The 22,839-nt window shown below is 49.2% G+C and overlaps 1 protein-coding gene and 1 long non-coding RNA gene across 39 annotated transcripts in view; both read left to right on the forward strand.

The window, feature by feature from the left end:
• Positions 1-22,839, forward strand: part of CACNA1C (calcium voltage-gated channel subunit alpha1 C) — a 720,825-nt gene that overhangs the window by 306,834 nt on the left and 391,152 nt on the right. The window lies entirely within an intron of this gene.
• LOC129525792 (uncharacterized) overlaps positions 1-22,839 on the forward strand; it is a 120,981-nt gene that overhangs the window by 17,870 nt on the left and 80,272 nt on the right. Inside the window, exon 1 of the long non-coding RNA XR_008670269.2 lies at positions 1-22,839. This exon is cut by the window's left edge and continues 17,870 nt beyond it; it is cut by the window's right edge and continues 12,111 nt beyond it. This is a non-coding gene — a long non-coding RNA (uncharacterized lncRNA).

Consider the following 22,839-nt stretch of genomic DNA (forward strand, 5'->3'; position numbering starts at 1 on the left):
GGTAGAGCCTGAAATTCCACGTTTTGATCAAGCTGCCCGAGTGTGTCAGTGTGGCTGGAAACTGCATTTTGAGTAGCAAGGTGCAAGGCTACTTCTCCTTACTCTTAGTGACACAATCCAATTAACTAGCTACAACTGGCTGCAAGGGAGGCTGACAAAGTATTTTACCTTTTTCAGGGGAGACTTTGGGTAGCAAACCAATATCAGCCACAGAATTCTACTGAAAATGCAGGGTATGGAAGCATCTGAAGTCACAAGGTTGGGCTGGACAAATTAGAGCCTTCACCTCCACGAGGGAAGTCCATGGACCCCTTACTCTATATCCACACTCAGCCTGCAGGGACAGGGCATTATTGCCACGAGCCAGTCTGTCCTGTATACTCACTGGATTAGGGATTCCACTTTCAGAATTTTATCACCTTAGCACCCAGCACAGTGCCCGGTACACAGCAGGTACCCAATACGTGTCTATTACACTGAAATGTTTATTGGCACATAGTCTAAAGACAGTGCCAGGGAATCCTGTGAAAATGCAGTGCTGATTCCGGAGATCCAGGATGGGGATCCAAGATGATGCATTTGCAACAAGCTCCCAGAGGATGCTGCCGTCTGGTCCGAATCCTGGGCCCCACTTTCAATAGAAAGGGCCTGGGACATGCAGAGTAAAGTCCTTCCTCCTGAGTTAGCAGCAGCTACTTGTGCTTCATTCATGCAGGCACGAAGCTGCTTGCAAGGATGTTAGCAGATATTAGATATGGCTGGTGGGGAGGAGTAAGGAGGGCCTTGGCTATGCCTTTTTCCAAGATCTGGGAGCTGGATGCTCAGAGATCTCATCCCTGGCTTCCTTGTCCACTGAAAACAAAAATCAGCAGTATACCCGGGTGAGGAGAGAGACCAGCCAAGCATGTCTTTCACCAACTCTTAACTTGCTTGGCTCCAGCCACGAAACAGGAACCCGCCATCCCCCTAGCTCATCCCTGGCCCTCAGGAAGTGCTGAGGCTCTCCCGGGCTGCATGAGTGAGGGGCCGATGTCTTTCAGATGTTGGGGCTTCAGCGGGGGAGTGGGGTAAGCTGGGGAGAGGGAGCATTTTTTTGTGAATATTTTACCCATGGAAAAAGCCGAATTCTCTAGAGCAGACCTCTGGATTTTTTTTTTTTTTTTTTTGGTAGTGGGAAGTGAGTTACTGGAATTTCTTCTGAATTCGAAGCCAAACAAAGTTTCTTGCGGTTTTAGTTACACAAGCGGCTGCTGCCAAGATGGAATGAATGAGAAGAGCCACTGAAAGGAAGAGACAGTGAGGGGCTGGGGGAGGAGGGTGCAGAACAGGACCCAGGCGCAGCACAGAACAGCCCTCCAGGCGGGCACACTGCCCGCTTCTATGCTGTCAACTCTTTTCTATGCTGTCAACTCTTTAGGGAGAGAGCTCACTGTTCTGTCTGCCTCCCAGGATCAGAATTAAAGAGAAAAAAGGTCTGTGAAAGTGAGGCATACACTGGCAGACACGCACACATGTAAATGATTATCATTGCTTTGTAATTTACCATAATTCGGGCCTGTGCACTCTATGGGGTCCTGCTTTGTTCAGTTTCCTGACTGAGTGGCAGTTGGACGAGACACTTCTGCCCCTAAGCTGCAGGCAGGCGGCTCTCAGTTCAGCCTTGTTCCAGTGTGAGTCTGCAGGGAAGGGATGCCCGCTGCTCCAAGGGGAAGCAAGGATAATTAACTTCTACCGGTGATCCCCAAACTTCATTTTCCTTAGAGCCTGAAGCCTCCTCCTTGTTACCTTCCTGGTAGCCACAGAATGGGCCAGGGCCATGTGTCTCCTTTCATTTCTCCAGCCTGCCCTCTGGTGGGCGATGCCCTTCAGTGAGCGGGGCCTGGGGTAGGGCCGTTCTGCAGATCCTGGGTTGGCTTCCAGTGGTGCCTGGCATCTCTCCTGCTCTCTGGGAGGAGGGACGGGCCGCTAAGTGCTGACGGCAGCCTGTCACTCACACCTTGCTCCCTCTGTAGAAACACTCTGTTTCTCTCCATTCCATCCCTGTGTGTTACCTAGCAGGAATTTCCTCTTCCTTGGGTCAAGCGGGTGGGAAGGGCTCATGATTGCTGACTGAACTCAACCCTTTACACTGGGCATTCAGTGTCATCACATTGATAACTTGAAATGGGCAGTAGTGGGAATATTTACACCACAAAAACTGGCATATGCTACAACCAGAGCTTTCCTTCCCCCTCTCCTAAAAGCCAGTTGTTAAAACATTTAACAACATACCACTGGCTGGAACCACTTGTGAAGGTGAGGTAGGGCTGCAGGGAGAGTCCAGGTAGTGGAGGAAATGGCAGCCTTCCTTCCTTGCCCATAGCCTGTGCCGGCTACCACTCAGGAGCGTTTGGAACTTAGGAGCTCTGTTCTGAAACTCTCCTTAAACACCTCCTCATCCCAGATGGGTTGGCTTTCAATTAGAGGACTCCGCTGTGCAGCAGAGCTGGAATCACTCAGAGCAGAGTGATGGACGAGACTTATTTTCTACGTTCCTAGGCTCCCTTCCACCGTTCCCTGGTCTCCAAACCCCATGTTCTTATCTGACGGTATTTCTACTCTTTTTCTCAACCTGCTGCTAATGTACTCATTCAGGAGAGGCTGGTGCGCACCTACCTAGCGACTTTTTGGGCGAGAGTGGAAGGGAGTGTTTTATTAGGAATTTAAGTTATACATGCAAGGGATACCACATGGATGGTAAAGTTCAGCCGTTTTCCACTGAAGATAGGGATTCTTCAAACTGCACAGCTTTTCAGGCCATTTCCTTTAGGCCAGCCCTCATGTTACAGTCAGGGAGTTTGAGGCCCAGGGACGTTTCCCAGGGGATGAACTCTAACTAAAAATGAAGGTCTCCTAGTCCTGTCGCCTGTTTTCTTCACTCAGCTGTTTAAAGGGATGTTGCCTCGTGTGAATTATGGATGACTGCCGGAGTTATTAGAATGAACAGAGTTACCAAGAGCTAAATACTCGCCATTTATACCTGGCCGGTTCTGTTTTCAGTTGTCCTTTTTCTTTGCAAAGAGCTTTGAAACAAGACTGGCCTGCTTGACCTTCCATTTAGAGTTAATGTCAAAGCTTGCTGAGGCCTGGGAAACAGGTTTGGTTGTTTGCATTAAAAGGGAGTAGGAAGCAAGAACCTTAATTATCCTAGGCTCTGCTCTATTCTTTAATAAGGAATTTGAGAAGATGTCTTAGTGGCTAGTATTCCTAGAACATAATACTTGAAAGTGGAGCGAGCGGGTGAAAATATGCCTTAGGCAGGAAGCCAGATAGGAAGGGCCAGTGTCTACAGGCTCTGCACAGGAAGGACCCTGTGGGAAGATGTACAGGTAACAGGGCCTGATGGCCCAGCACCCAGCTGCTTTGCAGTAGTTCTGGCTTCGGGGCTTCTCTGGGTGGCTGAAGAACAGGTCTGTGAGGTTCATTCGGGGGCTCCTGTTGATCAAGTGTGGATGGTGTGCCGGACACAGGGCTGGGGCTGCAGAGTCGAGGAGGCGCAGTCCCTCCCCCGAGAGCACTGTGGCCAGTGGAAGGAGACAAACAAGAAACAATGACAGGACCCAGGCTCAGGCTGTCATGAGCAGCCCTCCTCTGGAGAGTGGGAAATGTGAGTTGGGAACTCATGCTTACAACTTTTATGTTTTTTCTTACTGAGCAATGCTCATAACAGGAGAAAGGATTTCTTCACTGTCCCAAAAGAATGTGCCTCAGGACTGAAATTGGTAGTGGCCCTCCCTTACTCATGTGCCCCAAGCACATTGGAACGCCAGAGGAATTTTAAGCAGATTTTTATTCTTGTTTTCTGGAGGCAAAATCTAAAGCGAGGGGTGTGTGTGGAGAGGTCATGCAAGAAATTTGGAAGCTGTGTGCCTTGTCTGGCTGACTGTCCCAATTACCCCAGCCTCCGGGCCCAGAGGTGGGAGGTCCCACAGGGGCCTGCCCCCAGTTGACAGAGGGCTCTTTACCATTAGGACCCCTTCTGGATTTCTCAAATTATGGCTTTTCCTCCTTCATGGTCTCCTGGTACTTTTAACCCCTTCTCTCCATTTTTCCCAAGGAATGTTCTAGAGGAAGGGTTTCTGGGAATGACCTTCCCAAGGGGAGGGATCGGGCAAGTATTGAGTCATTCCTGCTCGTCTTGTTTGTGATTGCGACCCGTGCCTCATGGAGTGTCGCTGGATACGTGATCAGTGTCCCTTGAGGCAGTGCTGCACATGGTGCAGTTCCAGAGAAACGAGGGAATGAGAATGAACGTGGCTGCTCGTGTCTTCAGTGGCTGTTTAGGAAGGTTGGGTCAGTGGAGATCAGGGCCCGAAGAGCAGTTTCAGCCTGCATGGTCTTGATGTGGGCTTGGCTGATGAGAAGCTCTCTCCAATTCTGTGATTCTGGGTAAAGCAGACCATGTGCCATCGGGAGTGCTCCTGTGATTCTTTAAGTTAGTAATTCTCATCCCTGGCCACACGTAAGAATCATCTGGGATCATTTAACAAAAACAACGCTAGGATCCTACGGTCTACTCCACGCCCTTCATTTTCAAACTTGAGTGGGCACCAGAATCACCTGGAGGATTTGTGTAAACACAGATTCCTGGGCTCCAGCTTCCGAGTTTCAGTGGCTCCAGGATGGAGCTTGAGAATTTGCATTTCTAACAAGCTCCCAGGTGACTCGCTGCTGCTGGCCTGGGACCACACTTTGGAAATCACGATTATGAACAGGAATCAGAATTTCTGAAGATGTGGTCTGGGCATCTGAATTTTTTCACATTCTCCAGGTGATTTTAACGTATAGCTCTGGCTGAAAATGATTTGTGATCATTTTTTTTTTTGCATCATCCAATAACTATTCATTGGTCAGATTATGTGCTAGGCACTGAGTTAGAGTTGAAGACCCCCAAGAATTCCACTGACAACTGCGTCATCAAAGGGAACCGAGCCCTGCCCAAGGACATACAGTTGTTTTCCTCTTCCTTGTCCTTTGGAGAAGCACAGCTGAAGCTTCCTGCCCACACCCCAGCCTCTCCTCCTTGAGCATGAATGTGCAGTAAGTATGAGAGCCTGTCGTTTACCCTCCCTGGCCTCCCTCTCCAGCCAGATTCTCTCTGAGGAGTGAGGATTTCTTGCTAAGTACATGATGATGGCCTGTTTACTTTGCTCTGGAGTTTGAGGCTCTTGCGCAGATTCTGCCTTCCTGGACAGTTCAGGAACCAATCAACCAGCTGGCCCTGGCAACCTAGAAAGCATAGTTAGTTGCCCTGAAATAGGTTGATTGCACCCCAGAAGTGCTTTTCCGCCTCTCCCCATCAAAGGTGTTTGCAACCCCATTTTCCCTCTGAGTCAGCTTGTCCATTAATGGGTTTGTGTTCCTTGATGGGGTCTGTTTTTCCAAGGTCTTGAGGAGTGGCCCTTTCCACACAGTTTGGCTGTGGGGCTGAGAAGGTGCCCTTGCATTTTGTATTGTGTGTCCGTGGTGGGTCTGTGCCTCCCTTCTGTCTGTTTTCCCTCAGGACCACCCACCGCCCCATGCTTGAGGCGGTGAGGAAGAACAGCTATGAGGAAGAACATACAGATTAATCACCCTGCTGCGGGATGCCAGCTACCCATGGCTCTGGCAGCCCCAGTCAATGGATCCTGCAGTGTAGCCTTCATCAGTAGAGCTGCCACTGCCAGCACCCAAAAGGTAGCACTAATATGCATGTGTGACCTGAAAATTACAATGTAAATGGTGGGGCAACACATGTATAGGAAGGTAAATTTTAATTAAAAGTCTGTTCTCCAACTCAGCCTGCCTTTAAAGATACAGAAATGCCAAGCTGTCAGGCTGCCGGTCAGGTTAAGAGGGTTCTCTCGTGCACTGTGGACCAAGCTGGGAGAACTAGGGCTTCATTGAAATCGGATGCCTTTGACTAATTATGCACCAAATGCATCCCATATGGGGAAGATATGCCCTCAGGTGGTTAGCAGAGCCAGCAGGAGCCAAGCTTCCTGGAAAATGCTGGGTCTTCTCTCCTGCAGTGTCAGGGGGCGCAGACAGTACAGAGGGAGGGTATGAGAGTCGAGGCATGTGCCAAAAAGGAGCAGGTGGGAAAAAAGAGCCCATGGCCCAGCAGCAAATTGTGTGTCTTTGAGTGGATGTGGCTTTTGAGGCACTATGCCCAATAGTCATCCTGAATTTGCTTCGCTGCCTGGGGAGGGGGTGGATGGAGGAGGGAAACTAGCCACCTCCAGAGGCAACCCTGCTGGACAAAACTCACTGTTAGAACCATCAGAAGCCCATTTTCCTGTGGAAATCTATGGGGAAGGGATAGAGAAGAGCTGCAGAGTCTATTAAATGTGTGCTTGCTGCCTGGTCTCTGGTATAGTCAGGAAATCAGATTTGTACAGTGGAAATTCATTCATGCCACAAATATTTATTGAGTGCCTACACTGTGCTGGTGGTACTAGGGACTGGGGATACAGCGGTGGGTGAGATAAAGGCACGGTGCCCTCACCGAGACTTGTGTGCCACTGGAGAACATGGATTAAACCAGGCGTTACGTGATCAGTGTATCAGTGCCATATGGGCAATGGTCCAAGCTGCCGATGGGTACACACCGGGGACACCTAGTTCTTAAGTGACTTTTTAGGATCCCAGGTGGTCAGAACAGCTTTCCTATTTTGCCATTTACATGTTCACATTCACTTAGCTCAAGTTACCCTTCTGATAAGAGGAAATTCGTGTCAAGTCACATAGAATCACTGAATATTTGCACTTGGAGGATCACCTGGCCTAATTCTTCTGCTTTACACGTGAAGATGCTGAAGGAGAGAAGTTAAAGAACCTGTCCAAAATCGCACAGCTAGTTAGTAATAAAGCTTGGATGGAATTCTGCTTTTCTGACTCCCAAATTAGTATTTCTTTGACTTTACCTCCCCTTTGGAAAAATGAAGCGATTCAGGGGAAGTTCCTGGGCATTTATGGCCAACTGCCCTCGCTCTGAAGATTTCATGTTTTAATTGGCCTGGCAGAGCTGGAGTCCACAGGTGGTAAGCATGGACAGGTGGAGAGCCAGCATCAGAGAGGGCCTCCTGGCCAGCACCTGCCTTGCTTTGCAGATGTCAAGGCAATTGGGGATTGGGGGCAGGGTATGATAAAGGGCATCAGGAAAGTGGCAGTGCTGGGGCACTGTCCTCTAGGCCTCCCTGGGCTCAGCTGGGCGGGGGCGTGTTTTCAGAGATAATGGTGTTGACTCCCTCTGGGCAGCCCTGCAGGGTGGCAGTTCCACAACAGAAATCTTGGAGCAGATATGTTGGAGGATATGTATAAGAATGAGGGATTAGTGCTGGTCGGAGGCAGAAAAAATGCCCTCTTGGGGAGAAAGAAATGATCTGTGTCAAAGGACTTCCTTTCCTAACCAGGCAGACTCTGGAAGATGACCACGAGGCTGGGTGGGAAGGTGGCAGTGGGAACGTGATTAATTGTACTGTCCATGGACAGTGAGCCGAGGAGCTTGTGCCTGGCTTTATTAGAGACATACACTCGGCGCTGCTCCACCCAGAATCCATCCTGCTGCCTCCAGGGCTGCTCCACTCCATGTCTTAGAGATGAGAAAAGGAGTCAAGGACTCCTACCAGCGTGGAATGGTAACCTCTGGAGGGGAGGTAGGTCTCCCAGGGATCTGAGACATGTTCCAGGAATGGAATTCCCAGTATCCTTGGCAGTCATTTCAGGATCTTGGGGACCTAGGGATGCTGTCTGGACTGCTCTAAAATAGCCCTTCTGTGGCTTCCTCAAATGTATTGTCTGAATCAGCAGCTTCAAAGTGATATCAGGGGGTTTACAGCATGGATGTTGGAGCTATGTAGACTGGATTCAAATCCCCAGTTCTACCAATTCCAGCTCTGTGTGCAGGGCACTAGAACTTGCTGAGTCCTAGCTCCTTTGTAATATGAGGTGATGGTGAATACGTCATAGGGTTGTTGCCTGGATTGAAAGTAGGTAAAGCACCTACTAGTGTGTCTGGCACCTGGGAGGTACTTAAATGGTAACCCTTATTACAACAAAACAATAAAAGGTCCTTCCTTTTAAGCCAGAAAAGTTATTTGGAAATGGAACAGTCTTTTAATGACGGGGCCTTAAAATCCCAAACCACCAGCCAAAACAATCAAAATGGAACCCAGACTGATATTTGCTCAAGGGCCCCTGGCTTCTCAAGGGCCTGCTCCTCAGCAGAATTTGCCTGCACCACCTACTGGTGGTTTCTTAGAACTACACACTCTCTTTCTGGACTGCTCTTTGGTGAGCAGGACACCAGGAGAGGCGGGGAGGAAAGGAAGGTAACTAGTAGTTTTGCAACTGTTTTAATTACTTCAAATTGAGATGTTTGTAAATAAGATGTTAGAGTCTGGAGCTTTTGTTCGGTCTTGTGTTTAGCGTAAATATAGTTTTATTGAAACTCGTCACAGAAGTACCCTGCAGTGGAGGGCGCAGGATTTGGCTGTGACGGAGCAGAGCTAGAGGCCACTTGCAAATGGCAGCGTTTGGAAGTGCCTGTTCTGGGTAGAGCATCCAGGCTGCTTTTGAGTGGCTGTTTGTACCTCCCACGAAGCAAGAAAGGTGAATGTAACCAGCCCACTGGAATCGGTCCTTTTGCCATTAACATCACCTCTGTTTACTACGTGGGAAGAGTGATTCACATGCAGGAAGAAGACCTTTTCCAGAAATCCTCCATCAGCTAGAAGAAGAGAGAGATCCTAATTAGGGAGCCATGCCACATTTCATTCTGAGATTTTGTTTGGAAGCATTTTTCCAACTGAGAAGGTAGGAAAGGGTCGTTTAAGTTTCCCATTGTTCTGTTGGGCTTAATGACCTGCCCAGGTCTCAGGCTGCTCTGAGCTGAGCTGTCAGTGAGACCAGCAGGAGGACATCACTAGGATTGGAAATAGCGTGGAGTCAATTGACAGACATCCATGAAGCACTACTAAGTGCCAGGCCTTGTGCTGGCTCCCGGGAAGGCAAAGAAACATAGAACATGACCTTGGTCCTTAAGAGGTTGAGAGTTTAGTAGACAAGAGAAGCTTGTGCTAAATCCATGTACAATAGTAAGTGAAGCAAGTGATGAGTCCTATTGGACAGGTCCATCCTCTTGTGGAATATTGGAGAAGGAAGCATGCTGTGTTCAGTTAGACACAGTTTCTGACCTCCAAGGTGAAGATTCAATTCCATGCACGTTTATTGTGTCCCATTTTGTATAAACAGAGCATGTTTGTTGATATTCTAAGGTATTTGGAGAAGGATACAGTTGAGTACCATTTTTGAGCCCTTTCACATTGTGCAGTACAGAGGTCAGGAGCACTGTTTCAGGAATCAGACAGCCCATGTTTGAAACCTCCGGGACTTACCACCTGTATGTCCTTGGTCAAGTTATCAAACCTCTCTACAGCTTCATGTATCCAATCAACAAACGTTTACTAAATACTGTACCGGCACTGGCAGGCAGGCTAGACAGATTGAAGGGATGTGCAGAGCTTGGTGGAGAGGGTGAGCAGGGCAGAGACTGAGTGTATCTGAGGAAAGCTGCCTGCTTTAGGTGGCCTGGGGAGCTTCTAGTTCTCAGCCAATCTCTTCCCTGAATGGGCAGCCTATGGGTGAAAGTCCAAGTGGGGATGTGGCTGTAGTGTCTCTTCCTGCCTTTCTCCCATGCCCTGCAGCACCAGGCCCACACTGGAGTGCTGGTGGGAGCCTGCATGCCTGGTTAAAGGGGCGTGCCAGAGAACTTTCCATAATTGCTTCCTTTCTTTTTTTTTTTTCTGGTGTATTTATGAGTTTTAAAAGCCCCTTGGCAACCCAGGAAATTCCATTTCCCTCTGCAGCTCATTTATACCTTCCTTGATATATGCCCAGGCACAAACACTTCTGTGTATTATTTGGTTGTTCATGGGGGATATTGTAAAATCTGAGGCCTTAGTGGGTGCACTTCAGGCTTGAGGGCAGGAGAGGGAAAGGAGCAGAAGGCGAGAAGGTAACCTCTGGCAAGGAAACGGTAATACTTTTAAATCTCCTCTGAAGACCAAAAGCAAAAGAAATGGGCTCAACCTGTAGCATAAGTGTGCTAGAATAGACACAAGCAAGTTTTTCCTGATAGATGTCAAATGCCTTTTTGCCTGTTCACAATAAGCTTTTATACATATGGCCAATTCTCATCTGACTGGCACAAGACGCAGGGAGTGGAATAAACTAAATGTCCAGTGTGCTTAATTGGTGTTGCTATAATTAATATTTTTCAGCCGTTTGACTCCATGAATGCCTCTAACACCTAGAGCAGGCTTGTCCATCCCATGGGCCACTGGCCACACGTGGTCCAGGATGGCTTTGAATGTGGCCCAACACAAATGCATAAACTTTCTTAAAACAGTATGAGATTTTTCTTGCATTTATTTTTAGCTCACCAGCTATCACTAGTGTTAGTGTATTTTATGTATGGCCCAAGACAATTCTTCTCCTTCCAGTGTGGCCCAGGGAAGCCAAAAGATTGGGCATCCCTGGTCTAGAGCCTTCCACAGTTTGACCTTTAGAGTATCTTGCTTTGGCTTATTCTCTTTCATATGTATGTACTTCATTTTCCAAACCATACTATATGCTTATCATTTTTATTTTTATCCCTACCACGGCCTAAAATAGTGCCTGAGTATAGTAGACAATAAGTGTTTGATGAGTGACTAATAGATAACAGCAGCTTCCAGTGTCTGCCGGTGCTTACACTATAATTTATCATTTTTTCTTAAGATGACAGAGAACTCTTGTAATAACTCTAATAGCAAGCCTTCTTTTGTGCTAATATATTAATTGAATCATTTATTAACTTTCTAATAATATGCACCAGCCACTGTCAGGCACTAGTTATTCAAAGGAAGACGAGACACAACCCTGACCAGACATGAGGGGTGTTTACCATCCACATGGGAGATGGGCATATAATTTAAAATGAAATATCGATTGGTAATATATTAATGAAGAGTATATATTCATAATTTAGGACAGAGGAAGTGCTTTTTGCCTGGCCTTAAAGGGGAGAGTTTCGGGGAGGATGTATTTGAGCTTCATCTTAAAGACAAGCAGGAGTCAGTGAGAAGACAAGGCAGTGGTGGTAGGTCCTGGCAGAAGGAAGAGTGTGGCCCATAGCATGAGGCACGGGTACGGTTGTGCTTGGGGAGCCCTGAAGAGGCGGCTGCTGAGGAAGGTGGAGCTGGAAACGTAGATTGGAGTCAAAGCACGAAGGCCTTGAATACCCTGGGCAGAAGCTGAGCAGGCAGTCAGAAAGGCCCTGAGGAGACTCGGAAGGGTCACCTGGGGCAGTGGAGAGTGAGGGGCGGGGGAGGCTGGCCAGGAACCATCGCGGTAGGCCTGGTGTGGTGGGGGAAAGATTCCTTTTGTGCATGCTGTCGGGATACATCATGGAGCCTGAAGCATGCCAAGAAACCAAACAAGGGAGCGTGGCCTCAGGCTTGCCGTCCGAGCCATCCGAGCCAGAGGAACCCAAGTACAGCTGCGGGTGAAATGGCTTTGTTAGTTAATATGTAACGTGTCACCTCAATATTGAGCATCTCTGGCAGCCGCTGGGACTGCGGGCGCGTTGTTGGTCACACTGACCCAGACAAGTAGTCAAGGCAACTTTCACCACAGATCAAGCAAGAGAGTTGGCAGTAGGTGGGGCAGGGCGGTCTCCATCTGTGTGCACATGGTGCTCAGCGAGTCACATCTGCTCCAGTTGTGTAATCTCCGTGGTCAGTGAAGCAATACTGTGCGCACAGTTCTGTGTTGTGCCTCTCCCGGGGAAGGGGTGTATTTGGCCTGTGCCCCACCCTAGCCTGCCTTCGTCTTCCCTCTTTCACCACGTCTTCTGGGGCTGGCTTGAGTGTGGGAGTCTTTCTGCCAGCTCCCTGCCTACAGCCGCCCACTCACCAGCCCTTCATGTGTGCCTCTGAGAGTCTTCTTCCTAAACCACCCCCTGCCCTTCAGTCCCCTTTTAAAGAGCTTGGCTTTGTGAAGCCTGGGCAGTGAACATCCTTAAGCCCTTAGCAGCTTCCGTGAATCCACTCCTCGTTATCCTTCAGGAGTCCTCCCATATGGTCAAGCAGATGAATTCCTTGTTTCTTATTCATGTCATGCCGCTTCTCACCTCTGGTAACCCCATCTAACATGCCCCTCCCTCTTTTGTCTTTCAAGGTTTCATTCAAACCAAACTTCCTTCATGAAGCCTTCTGCAACCACATGCCTCTCAGTGAAACGTCCTTCCTTATTGTGCACGTGACCCCTGTGGCACGTGGCAACTGTGCCTGGATACCCCAATTTCTAAGGCAGGGAATTTTCTTGTACTTCCTTTAGTCCCAGTACCTAGCAGAATTCTAAAAAACAGCCATTCAGTGAATGTGTATTGATATCAATGATTCTGGCACAGCTGACGGGGCCAAATAAATGCTAAGTGGTATTAAGAGTGATAATGGTTTTTAAGTAATACCAATACCTACCATTTATTCATTGCAATGGGTCAGTCACAGTGCTAGACCCGTTACAACCATCATATGATTGAATACAGCATAACCAACCTGTGTCTTGGCGTTACCTCCATTTTGCAGATAAGAAGTGACATACCTTGACCAAGGTCATGTGGCTAGTAAGTGGCAAATGTGGAAGTGGGCCAGTGTTCTGCTTCTCGGCCCACACTCCCAACCTCTCAACATGTGTCCTCTGCCATAGCTGCATCTCCCAGATGGCATGGGATTTTTTCATTGTTTTGTTTTTGTGACCACGTTGCTTCCTTATCCCTGTGATTGGGTTTTGCCCACGTCTCTCATATGACAGCAGCCTTGGTAAGAAGCAGGGAGAATGGAAGGGATGTCACATGCCAGAATGGTCAGAAAAATGAGGTTGCTCAGCAGGTGTCGTAAGAACGGATGACTCATGCCCTGTGCCTTAGAGTAAAGATGGAGAAATGCAAAGGGAGTGGGGAGCAGAGAGACGCTGACAGATGATGAGTGAGCACAAATGTTTATCCATGCTAATGGAGTGGGGACGTGATAGTCACTCTGCTCTAATGCTTATGAGGAGCAGTCTGTGGGCTGCAAATGCAGGAGCACAAGGAATCTTCACCCTCGTGGCAGGGGAACCTAAAACTCCAGGCTGCAAACAGTGGCTGGAGCATCTCTGTAACAGTCTGGCCTTGCAGATCCAAAAGACAGGTCATAGACAACAAAGACATCTGATATTTCCTGACACTGCCATCCTCTGGGCTCTGGGGGAGTCCAAGATCATTTGCTGCACTGCCCTGGGAGTGGTGACAGGCTGGAGGAAAATTACTGGGGTCTGAAGGAGTGCAGGCCCAGCTTTCCTCTTGCTTCTAAGGCCAACCCAAACAAATAATCGGTGCTGCTTTCAGAATATCCTCACATGGGACCACCACCACCTCCACTAGGCTCTCCGTCCCCAGCCTCCTGCCTTAGGCTTTTCCACCTCACACTGCACTATCTAAATTCTCTACCGTAGAGCCAAGGAGAGGATAAGGGAAAGGGAAGCCAGGGGTTCTAAGGGACCCAGAGTAGTACCAAATTCCCCCGTTGGTCTGTGGTCCAACAGTACAGAAATGGATAGCCGTCTGCATGGGGTGGAAATGTCTCTTCTTTGTAAATGTTCCACTGCCTGACATTTCACCATTCTAGCTTTACTTTGCTTCCATTATTCCACAGTTTCCAGGGGAAGAGAAAACTTTACCTGGCTAGCACCTTGATCAGAATCACTTCATCACAGATCATATACATCCACAGAGATGACTGAGGAAACAGAGAACAGCTTAGAAAGCCAACTCTGTCTTCATCACCTTTTGGTCTTGGTCCTCCTGCCTTGGGGGTATAACCCTCTCTTAGTTTGTGGGAGAAAAATATCCATGGTAAGAAGAAAGATGTCAGGTCCAGGACAGCAAAGAAACTGCTCAGTAATAGAAGCAACTCCGATTGTATGAGCAGGCTTCTCGAGTGCTGTCCTGTCAGCCTACCATCCACATTCCTGGTGTCATCAACTCTCTAGGGACAGGAGCACAGAACACGTGGGAGCCGTCACTGCAGGAGCTGTGTTAGTGACAGCAGCATTCACCAGAGGCATTTAAAGGCTGATTGTTTTATCCATAGCATTGTCAGGGCTTTGAGAGAGAAATCCTGCCTGCAACAGGAGAAGACTGAAAAATAGAAAACCATTGGCAGTATCAGAGGGTTGTCATTAGTGGACAAGTACGCTGGCTTGATTCACTAGTGCTGTTATTATGGTTGTTATTTTAATTTGTCAAGAGACAATGGGTTGTTGGAGAACATGGGCAGTGGCCCTTGCTTCCAAGGAGGAAAGGCAAAGGGAAGAGAGATGCTAGGGGGTCGTTTCTGTAGAAAGCAGACACCCAGGTGTGTATTTTCCCCACCACTGCTGAGCCCCACAGCATGGCTTGTGAATTTTACAAGTGATACTGTGACATCGAAAGCATTCCATTGCGTCTTTGTGAGAATCTAGGGTCCTCTTTTCTGCTTAGTCTAAGTCTCTACAGATAAATATGCATCTATATTATATATGTGTGTGTTTCTCCATACTCTGTGCATATACTTAAGTCTGTAATGTGCATATACGTGTATCTGTCTGAACAGTTGGATATATATAGATGTGTTGCAGCTCTCCAACCTTTACCAAAGAAACAAAAAAAAACCTAAAACCACACACACGTGTGCACATGCAAATAAATAAATAGAGAAGGAGAAGGAAGAAAAGAAAACAGCCAGAAGGAGGTTGCTTTTTCTGTTTCAGGGGACCTCAGCAGTTCTTCCCAAAATAGGCTTCTGTCCTTGCTGGGTAACATCTAAAGGAGACGACATCACAGAGGGTCCAGGCAAGGGCTGTGGAGTCAGACAGTGGGGTTCAAATACTCACATGTGCTGTTGTGACCTTGGTGCGGCAACTCAACTTCTCAAAGCCTCAGTTTCCCCATCTGAGGAAGAGGGACAGTCCTTCCTGGGAAGAGCACCCTGCCCTCCCTATGACAAGTGCTCAGCAATAGTCTCAGCCTTCTTTCACAAGGAACACAATTGCTCATCCTATAGTTACAGCTCAAGTTTACAACGCAAGCATCTCTCAGGTGACAGGTCTTTTTTTTAAGACAGTTTCTCGCTCTGTTGCCAGGCTGGAGTGCAGTGGCACAATCTCGGCTCACCGCAACCTCTGCCTCCAGGATTCAAGCGATTCTTGTGCCTCAGCCTCCCAAGTAGCTGGGATTACAGGCACGCACCACCACACTCAGCTAATTTTTGTATTTTTAGTAGAGACAGGGTTTTACCATGTTGGCCAAGATGGTCTCCATCTCCTGACCTTGTGATCTGCCCGCCTCGGCCTCCCAGAGTGCTGGGATTACAGGCATGAGCCACCGTGCCTGGCCAGGTGACAGGGTCTTAACATGGAGGCTTTCAGGACAGATTTGGTTTATGTCTGCCCTGGCATTCAGAAGGTGACAAGTAGAGCCTGGAAGGCTTTCGGACTAACTTCTGTAGACCCGTGCCCTCTATGGCCGCAGAATTGGCTTCTTGTTCCATGTTGCTGCTAGTGCTTTGTGTGGCCCCAGCCAAGTCGGTTCCCATCTTTGGACCACAGTGGACCCATCGAGGGGCTCTCTGGAGTCCTCCCAGCCCACCCTTCTGTGCCTGGCCACTCCAGTCTTGCAGGACACTGTGCTGGAAACTGACTTCAAGAGTAACACTGTTGTGGCTCCCACCTCCGGGGACTTCATAGGTTTGAGTATGTGTGTGGGAATGTGGTCTGTTTTATTTACTCTTGCCAATGAGGCTGAACGGAGCTAGTGAGGGCATTAAAGCATTTTAGTGTTATTAGTTTTAAAATTAGCCCGAGCTGTTAAGGAGAGTCCCTGCTCACTTTGCTTATGTGAGAAAGGGGCTTCTGAACGCCAAGGTTGAATGCCCGGCGTCTTTCATCCTAAAAAAGACAACTTTATGCGCTATGCATTAGAATGACCAGGGAAACTTTAAATATAATGATATGGGGTGCCTGGGCCCCACCTCCTCCTTTGCTTCACTGGCCCTCCCTGGACATCAGGGGGTGTGGTTTTTGCTTTTTTGTTTTTTAAGTTTTCCAAGTGGTTCTCGTGCAGCCAAGGTTGAGGCCCACCGGGCTAAACTAAAAACGTTTTCCGGGGTATGTGGGAGGCAGGTAGGAGGGAGGGCTGGCGTGCTGCCCAGCTGTGTACCATTTCCTGCTTGGTAGATGCTCAGGGAGTGTTTGCCAGAGAGCTCTCATCGGATGCTTGGCATGGCTAGTTCAGATGCTATGGACAGAGGGGTACATGTGGGACCAGTGCTTCTCAGTCCTGAAATGATGATCAGAATCCCCCCATGATCTTTGAGAAAATACAGATTCCTAGGCCTCATCCACAATGGCCGGAACAGATCCTCTGAGGGTAGGAATGAAGAATCTGTTATTCCTGTTATTCTTAGGAATAGTGAAACTTCCTAGAAGATGCTTTTGATTCAGAAACCACCAAAAGGGGAAAACTCGATCCTCAATTCCTAGGAGTGAAGATTTTTCATTTTGCTTTTGGTCATCTGATGGCCCTAGGGTTCACTAGATAGGCCACTTACTTACCATGGGACCCGGACAAGGCATTCAGCCTCTCTAAGCCTCAATGTCATCATTTGTAAAATGAAAGCCATAATGGTTTCTGCTTCCTAAGAGTGTTTCGAGGATTAAATGAGGTAATATGTGTGTTTGGACATTGTAGATACTCAGTGTGTTCACTGCCATCGTCATCGTCAGCACTATCATTTTGTAACTCAGAAGCTACACACTGTAAGAGCAATTTCTAAGATTTAAAAAGTATGAAGTAAAAAATTCTGGCTGTGAAGTCTGAGGCAAATCTAGAGGCTAGTGGGGGTAAATTGGTTTTAAACTTGTATCTGAACCAGAAGCTTCTCTGGAGAGAGTTGGAGTAAGATCACACAGGTAATCCTCAAGACCTGTTTGTTAAGAGTACAAAGCCATAATTAGGAAAACAGTGAGGTCCCGATTGTCATCCAGAATGAATTAATTAACATGCACTTATGGAGTGCCTCCTGTTTGCTCAGCTTTGTGCTTGGTGGCATCACATATAAAAAGGACCAGGCCGGGCGCGGCGGCTCATGCCTGTAATCCCAGCACTTTGGAAGGCTGATTGCAGGTGGATCTCTTGAATCTAGGAGTTTGAGACCAGCCTGGGCAACATGGTGAAATCCTGTCTTTACTAAAAATACAAAAAAAAAATTAGCTGGGCGTGGTGGCATGCACCTGTTGTTCTAGCTACTTGGGAGGCTGAGGTGGGAGAATGACCTGAGCCTGGAAAGTGGAGGCTGCAATGAGCTGTGATCGCACCACTGCACTCCAGCCTGGGTGACAGAGTGAGACCTTCTCTAAAAAAATAATAATAATACATTAAAATGACTGGATTCCTTTCTTTCAGGGAATTGGCCGTCTGGTCTGGGAAGTACAATTAGCTCCCTTCGAAGAACAGGAGCAGGATGAGAGGATGTGTAATTAAGTGCTAAATTGTGTCACTAGGACTCTCCAGGGCTAGATGATTCAAGGATGGCAATGCAGTGAGCCATGGAGGTGGCTGGGGGAGCCTGTTGGGAGAGTAGGGAGGGGTCTGGAGCAGGAAACTACAAGCAAATCCAAAGAGATATCCAAGGAGGGTCCTGGGACAAGAGTGACGGCTGAGATGGGGATGACGAGCAGCTGCCCTGTCTGGATGGAAGGTGAGGGTCCCTGTCGTCCTGGAGCTGCACAGCCACTTATAACTGGGGTCATCTGGGTCTGTGGCCCCCTGACAGCTGGTGGTAGTCTGCAGGCATACACTCCGTGTCCTGTCGTGAGCCGGTCCTCAGGGCGGCATCTGCCCAGGAAGCCACAGGCACACTTAGCACGGCCCAAGAGCACTATCTGCAGGAGGCGCTTGGCCCCAGGGCTGAGCTGATGGTGGTTGGGTGGGGTGTGGGCGACAGGAGAGCAGGTGGCCTCCTTCCTCTGTGCCATCGCTTAGGGGGTATCGGTAGAACCCGCTGTGCCGGAAGTCAACTCCGTATCTGTGGGTCTTAAAGACCTTCTGATCCTGTAAAATGGCATTTACAAGAATGATTAGACCTTAAATTCTGTGATCAGGCAAAAGGTCTTAATTTGGGGCCAGCAGTTAGCACAGAGGCAGGGCAGAATTTCGCACAGAAGGTACCTGATCCGTGATTTGCCCCAGAGGTGAAAATGAGCAAGGTTCTGTTAGTTAAATGAGCATAAGAAATGCAGCAGCCTCATCCGCACCCCCGCCACCCCACCAGAGAGTCACAAAGATGCTCATTGGCATTTGAAAGGCTCAGAGAAGTCCTGCAGAAGAAGTCCTCTTTAGAGCCCTATGTGGCCTGCAAACTGTCTTGACCACAGTACCCTTCTCACATAGTCCCTGTGAATGTTCTGGGCGACCTGTGACCCAGCCTGATCTCCTTTGGAAAAAACCGGAGTGATGAGGTCCTGCCAGACTGAGCCTGAAGGAGCCTTCCATCTGCCTGTTCATTTTCCAAGCCCCAGACTCTGAAAGGAGATTCCCAAGTTCCCCAGCCTGGCCCTGCAGTGGTGGGGAGCCTCAGATCCCAGGTCTGGTTTAATGTTTCTTAGTTGTTAACCAGCTGGAATTAAGGCTGAGAGGAGACTCGTGGGCAGGCTTTGCAATTGAATGAACTATCAGTGTGGTTGCGAGGCTATTTTGAAGACATTTTAGATTGTTTCTGGTTCAGTAATCTTACAAAAAGGAGTATGATCCAACTGATTTATTAGGAAAAAATTTGTAAACTTTGGTTCACTTACAAGAAAGAAGTGTTTGGGTTTTTGAAAAAGATACTGCCTTTGAGGCTGGCTGATTTTCGTGACTGACTAGTGTTTATGAACTGAAATCTGGCTGCCTCTGCCACTCAGTGAGACTCGCACAGTGAATTCCTAGCCTGAGGCCTCATTTGTAGCTATTAACCCATTCGCCATTCTCTCCCACTGCTGGGACTTTCGGATGGAGGATGCCTGGCCTGTGTCTTGGCAGGAGCAGAGGCTGACGTCAGGAACATAAGGTCATGCCATAATTGCTGCGCCCCCTGCCACCCCCGCCGCCTCTGCTTGCTAGTGCCAGGCTGCCCAAGTGCTGGGAATGCCAAGGTCACTCTTCCAAAGGAGGCAGGAGGCAGCCGTAGCGTCAGTCCCTTGCCTCTTCCATACTCCCCATCTTCTTCCAAAGGCACCAATTCTTGGAAGTTCCTCCCTTTGTGGCTCTGGCCTCTGGGATGCCTGGGGACATTTCCACTTTGCCGGGAGGGGAGCGTCCTCCCGGCCCCTTGGATGCTCCACCAGTGAGCCAGGGCTTGGGATGGGTAGCGTGCCAGCAGGGAGTGGCCACTTACCTTTGCTCCTGTATGTGCCCTGTCCTTAGAGGGGTTTAAATACATCAATAGCTTATTCGCCAAAATGTATCCAGAACTATTTTTAGTGCTTTGAACATGTTGACTCTTACATAACATTCATTCAGTATATATAAACTATTCAGTAAATATTCCCTCATGAGAAGAATGGTATTTTGGTCTATTTTGTCTCTCTGCCCTCTGTGTTCTAATTTGGGACCAGGGAGCCTCTCGGCTCCATCCTGGGGTTGGCCGCTCCCAGACCTCACTCCCGCTTTGGCTGGGCTTGCTGCCTTGGCCATGGCGAGGGGCTCTTGCGGCCCCGGGAGGGGGGCTTGGTAAATGCAGAGCCTGCATCACAGCAACAAGTGGGGAGCCGAAGAGCAGGGCGCAGAGCTCCTTCTCCCAGGACGGAGGCGGGAAACCGGCCGTGGGAGCTTCCCTGGTTGGGACCATGTTCCCAGTCCAGAGGGATGTGGTTGCATGCTGGAGCCGCTAGTATGGACTCGTGAATGTGGCTTCCGGTCACAAAAGTGCCTTCCAGGTGGGAAAATGAGTGAAGAAACCTGGATTCATTTGCTGAGGTGCTGTGGCAGAGCACTGCAGACTGCGTGGCTCGCACAAGAGAAACAGGTTTCTTCTCAGGCGGGAGGCTGGAGGCTGGAGATCTGAGATCAAGGTGGTGCAGGGTTGCCTTCTCCTGAGGCCTCTCTCCCTGGCTTCTCCATGGGTCCTCACATGGTATCCCTCTGTGTGTCCGTGTTCACACTTCCCCTTTCTACAAAGACACCATTCATGTTGGATAGGACCTGCCCTCGTGCCCTCATTTTAACTTAACAACCTCTTTTAAAACCCTACCCCTAGGCCAGTGCAGTGGCTCACGCCCGTAACCCCAGCACTTTTGGAGGTTGAGTTAGGAGGATCACTTGAGACCAGGAGTTCGCGGCCAGCCCGGGTAACATAGGGAGACCCTGTCTGTACAAAAAAAACAAACAAAATAGTATGCTACCTCTAAATACCATCACACATTCTGAGGTGCTAGGGGTGAGGGCTTTCGCACATGAGCTTTGGTGGGGACACATTCAGCCCATAGCTGAATGTCCATGCTTCTGTCTAACGGGCAAGGCTGCTCTGCAAGGCTGTGCGGAGCGGGCGCCAGGCGGAACTCCAGGGGAGGCACCTCAGTCTGATGTCCAAGGACGCCCCCTGTGGACGGGCCTGGCCCAGAAAACCTGCGTGTTTCCCACAGGTTTGGGGAGATGAGTTGCTCTGGGGTAGAGACAGGTCTTGTTTGACTTTTCACCCCAGTTCGTATCTGCACATGGTGAGCGCTGGCTCGGCGTCTGGTGTGGAGTGGTGGAGAGAGATTGTGGAGGCACTTCTTGCAGATGGCCCCTGCCTCTTTCCTGGTGAGAGGTGGGCTTTTCTTAAGAAAGCTGCAACATGTGCCCCAGGAGATACTTGGGCTCCCTCGCCCGGGGTGCACAGGATGGAGCAGGGAGCGTTTGCTGCGTCTTCTGTCAGATCTCTGAGGGATGTCCCTCAGGGGCTGTGAACTCTGGTGGAAAGTGGAAAAGTCCCAGGGTGGATTCCAGCGGGCTGCCAGCCGGGTGTGTGTGTGAGGCGAGGTGGAGGGCTTGAGGAGGTGCACAGCCCCAGAAGAAAGCTGGAGGGCGGTCCAGCCTAGGCACGCTTTGGGCTTGCAGATCCTTTCCTTCCTTCAGGGTCAGGCTTCACCAAGCAAGCCGAGGGTCCCTCTCACAGCAGCAACAGCAGCAACACAAATGGCACTGATATCCAACCTGGCACCGAGGAAGATCCCCTACCACCAGCTTGTTCTGAGAGCGTGAAATCACCTCCATCCTGACACGTTTGTCCCCCTGTGCTTTTGCTGTTCCACCTCCCGAGCAGGGCTGGATTAACTGGATAAAGCTGGAAGAGTAAGTGCCAGCTCCATGACCTGGCCCCAGGGCAGGCAGCCCCTGCCTCCTCCTCTCTGTAAAGGCACAGAGAGCGGGTTGCTCCACGGGCCACAAAGCACATTCCCAGGAGGCTCTGGGCACATCCAGGCCTCCTTGAGGGCCAGCCCTCTGCACAACCCAGGTAGATCCCTTCCTGCTAGGACAGCCAGTTGTTTCTAAATTTAAAAAATGCTCCTTGCATCCAAATGCAAGAGCTAAGGTGAGGTTTGCTGGGCATCAACACCTGGGCACAAAGAACGGGTCTCAGGCAGGGCAGGCAGGGTGAGCAGAGGGTTTGGGTGAGAAAAGCAGCCGTGCCCGGGGGCTTTATGTTTTTACAGAGCTTTCATTTCTAATGTGACGTTAAATTCTTCCCTAGTTGAACACGGCTCTTGGTGGCTGGCTAGCAGCTGTGTGAGGATGTTTGCAGGATGATAACTGCCTCAGCATCCGTGCCATCCTGAGCTGCTGGGAGGACTGCTGAGCAGAGACTCCTTGGCAGGGGCTCTGGGAGGCATCTGAACATCTATCTTCCCTGATCTCCTGTCCTGCACACAGATGCACACACTGCAGGGCTATTTCTTTATTCAGTTTGCTTTTGCTCTTGCCCCCTAGCCCTCCCTGTGCCCAGTACCTGGGTCTAGGAACATAGAATTTAAAAGCTGGGGCAGATTCTGAGAGCTCTTATTTCAATCTCATCACTTTACTTGGGAGGAAGCTGAGGCCCAGAGATGTTGAGACATGTTCTTAGGACAAAGCAAAGTTTATGGTGCAGCCTCAGGTGGAGCCCAGGTCCCCTGGCTCCCAGCCTGGTGCTCCTTCCCCTGGATGACAGCATATCTGTCCTTCTGTTGATTTGTCCTACCTGGGGTGTTTTCCCCATCCTCATGTCCTTCTTCAGCTGGACATATTTGTAGAGGTCCAGACACAACTCAGGCTGCGTCATTTCTTCCCCACCCCTCAAAAAAACCCCTCAAGGCAGATGCAGAGGGTATGCCTGTAGTCCCAGCTCTTTGGGAGGCTGAGGTGGGAGGATCACTTGAGAACAGGAATTAGAGACCAGCCTAGGCAACATAGTGAGACCCCATTTCTTAAAAAATTTAAAAATAAGCTGGCCATGGTGGTGCATGCCTATAATCCCAGCTACTCAGAAGGCTGAGGCTGGAGGATCACTTGAACCTAGAAAGTGGAGGCTGCAGTGAGCTGTGATTGCACCACTGCATGCCAGCCTGGGTGACACAGCAAGACTTTGTCTCTTAAAAACAAAACCCAGATTACTAGTGAGGCCAAATTGTGATATAAGGTTTGTAATAGAGACACTTTTTTAAGGCTGACCATGTGCCAGGCCCTATTTAAATATATTA

Source organism: Gorilla gorilla, chromosome 10, assembly GCF_029281585.2.
Source record: "Gorilla gorilla gorilla isolate KB3781 chromosome 10, NHGRI_mGorGor1-v2.1_pri, whole genome shotgun sequence".
Classification (NCBI taxonomy): Eukaryota; Metazoa; Chordata; class Mammalia; order Primates; family Hominidae; genus Gorilla; species Gorilla gorilla.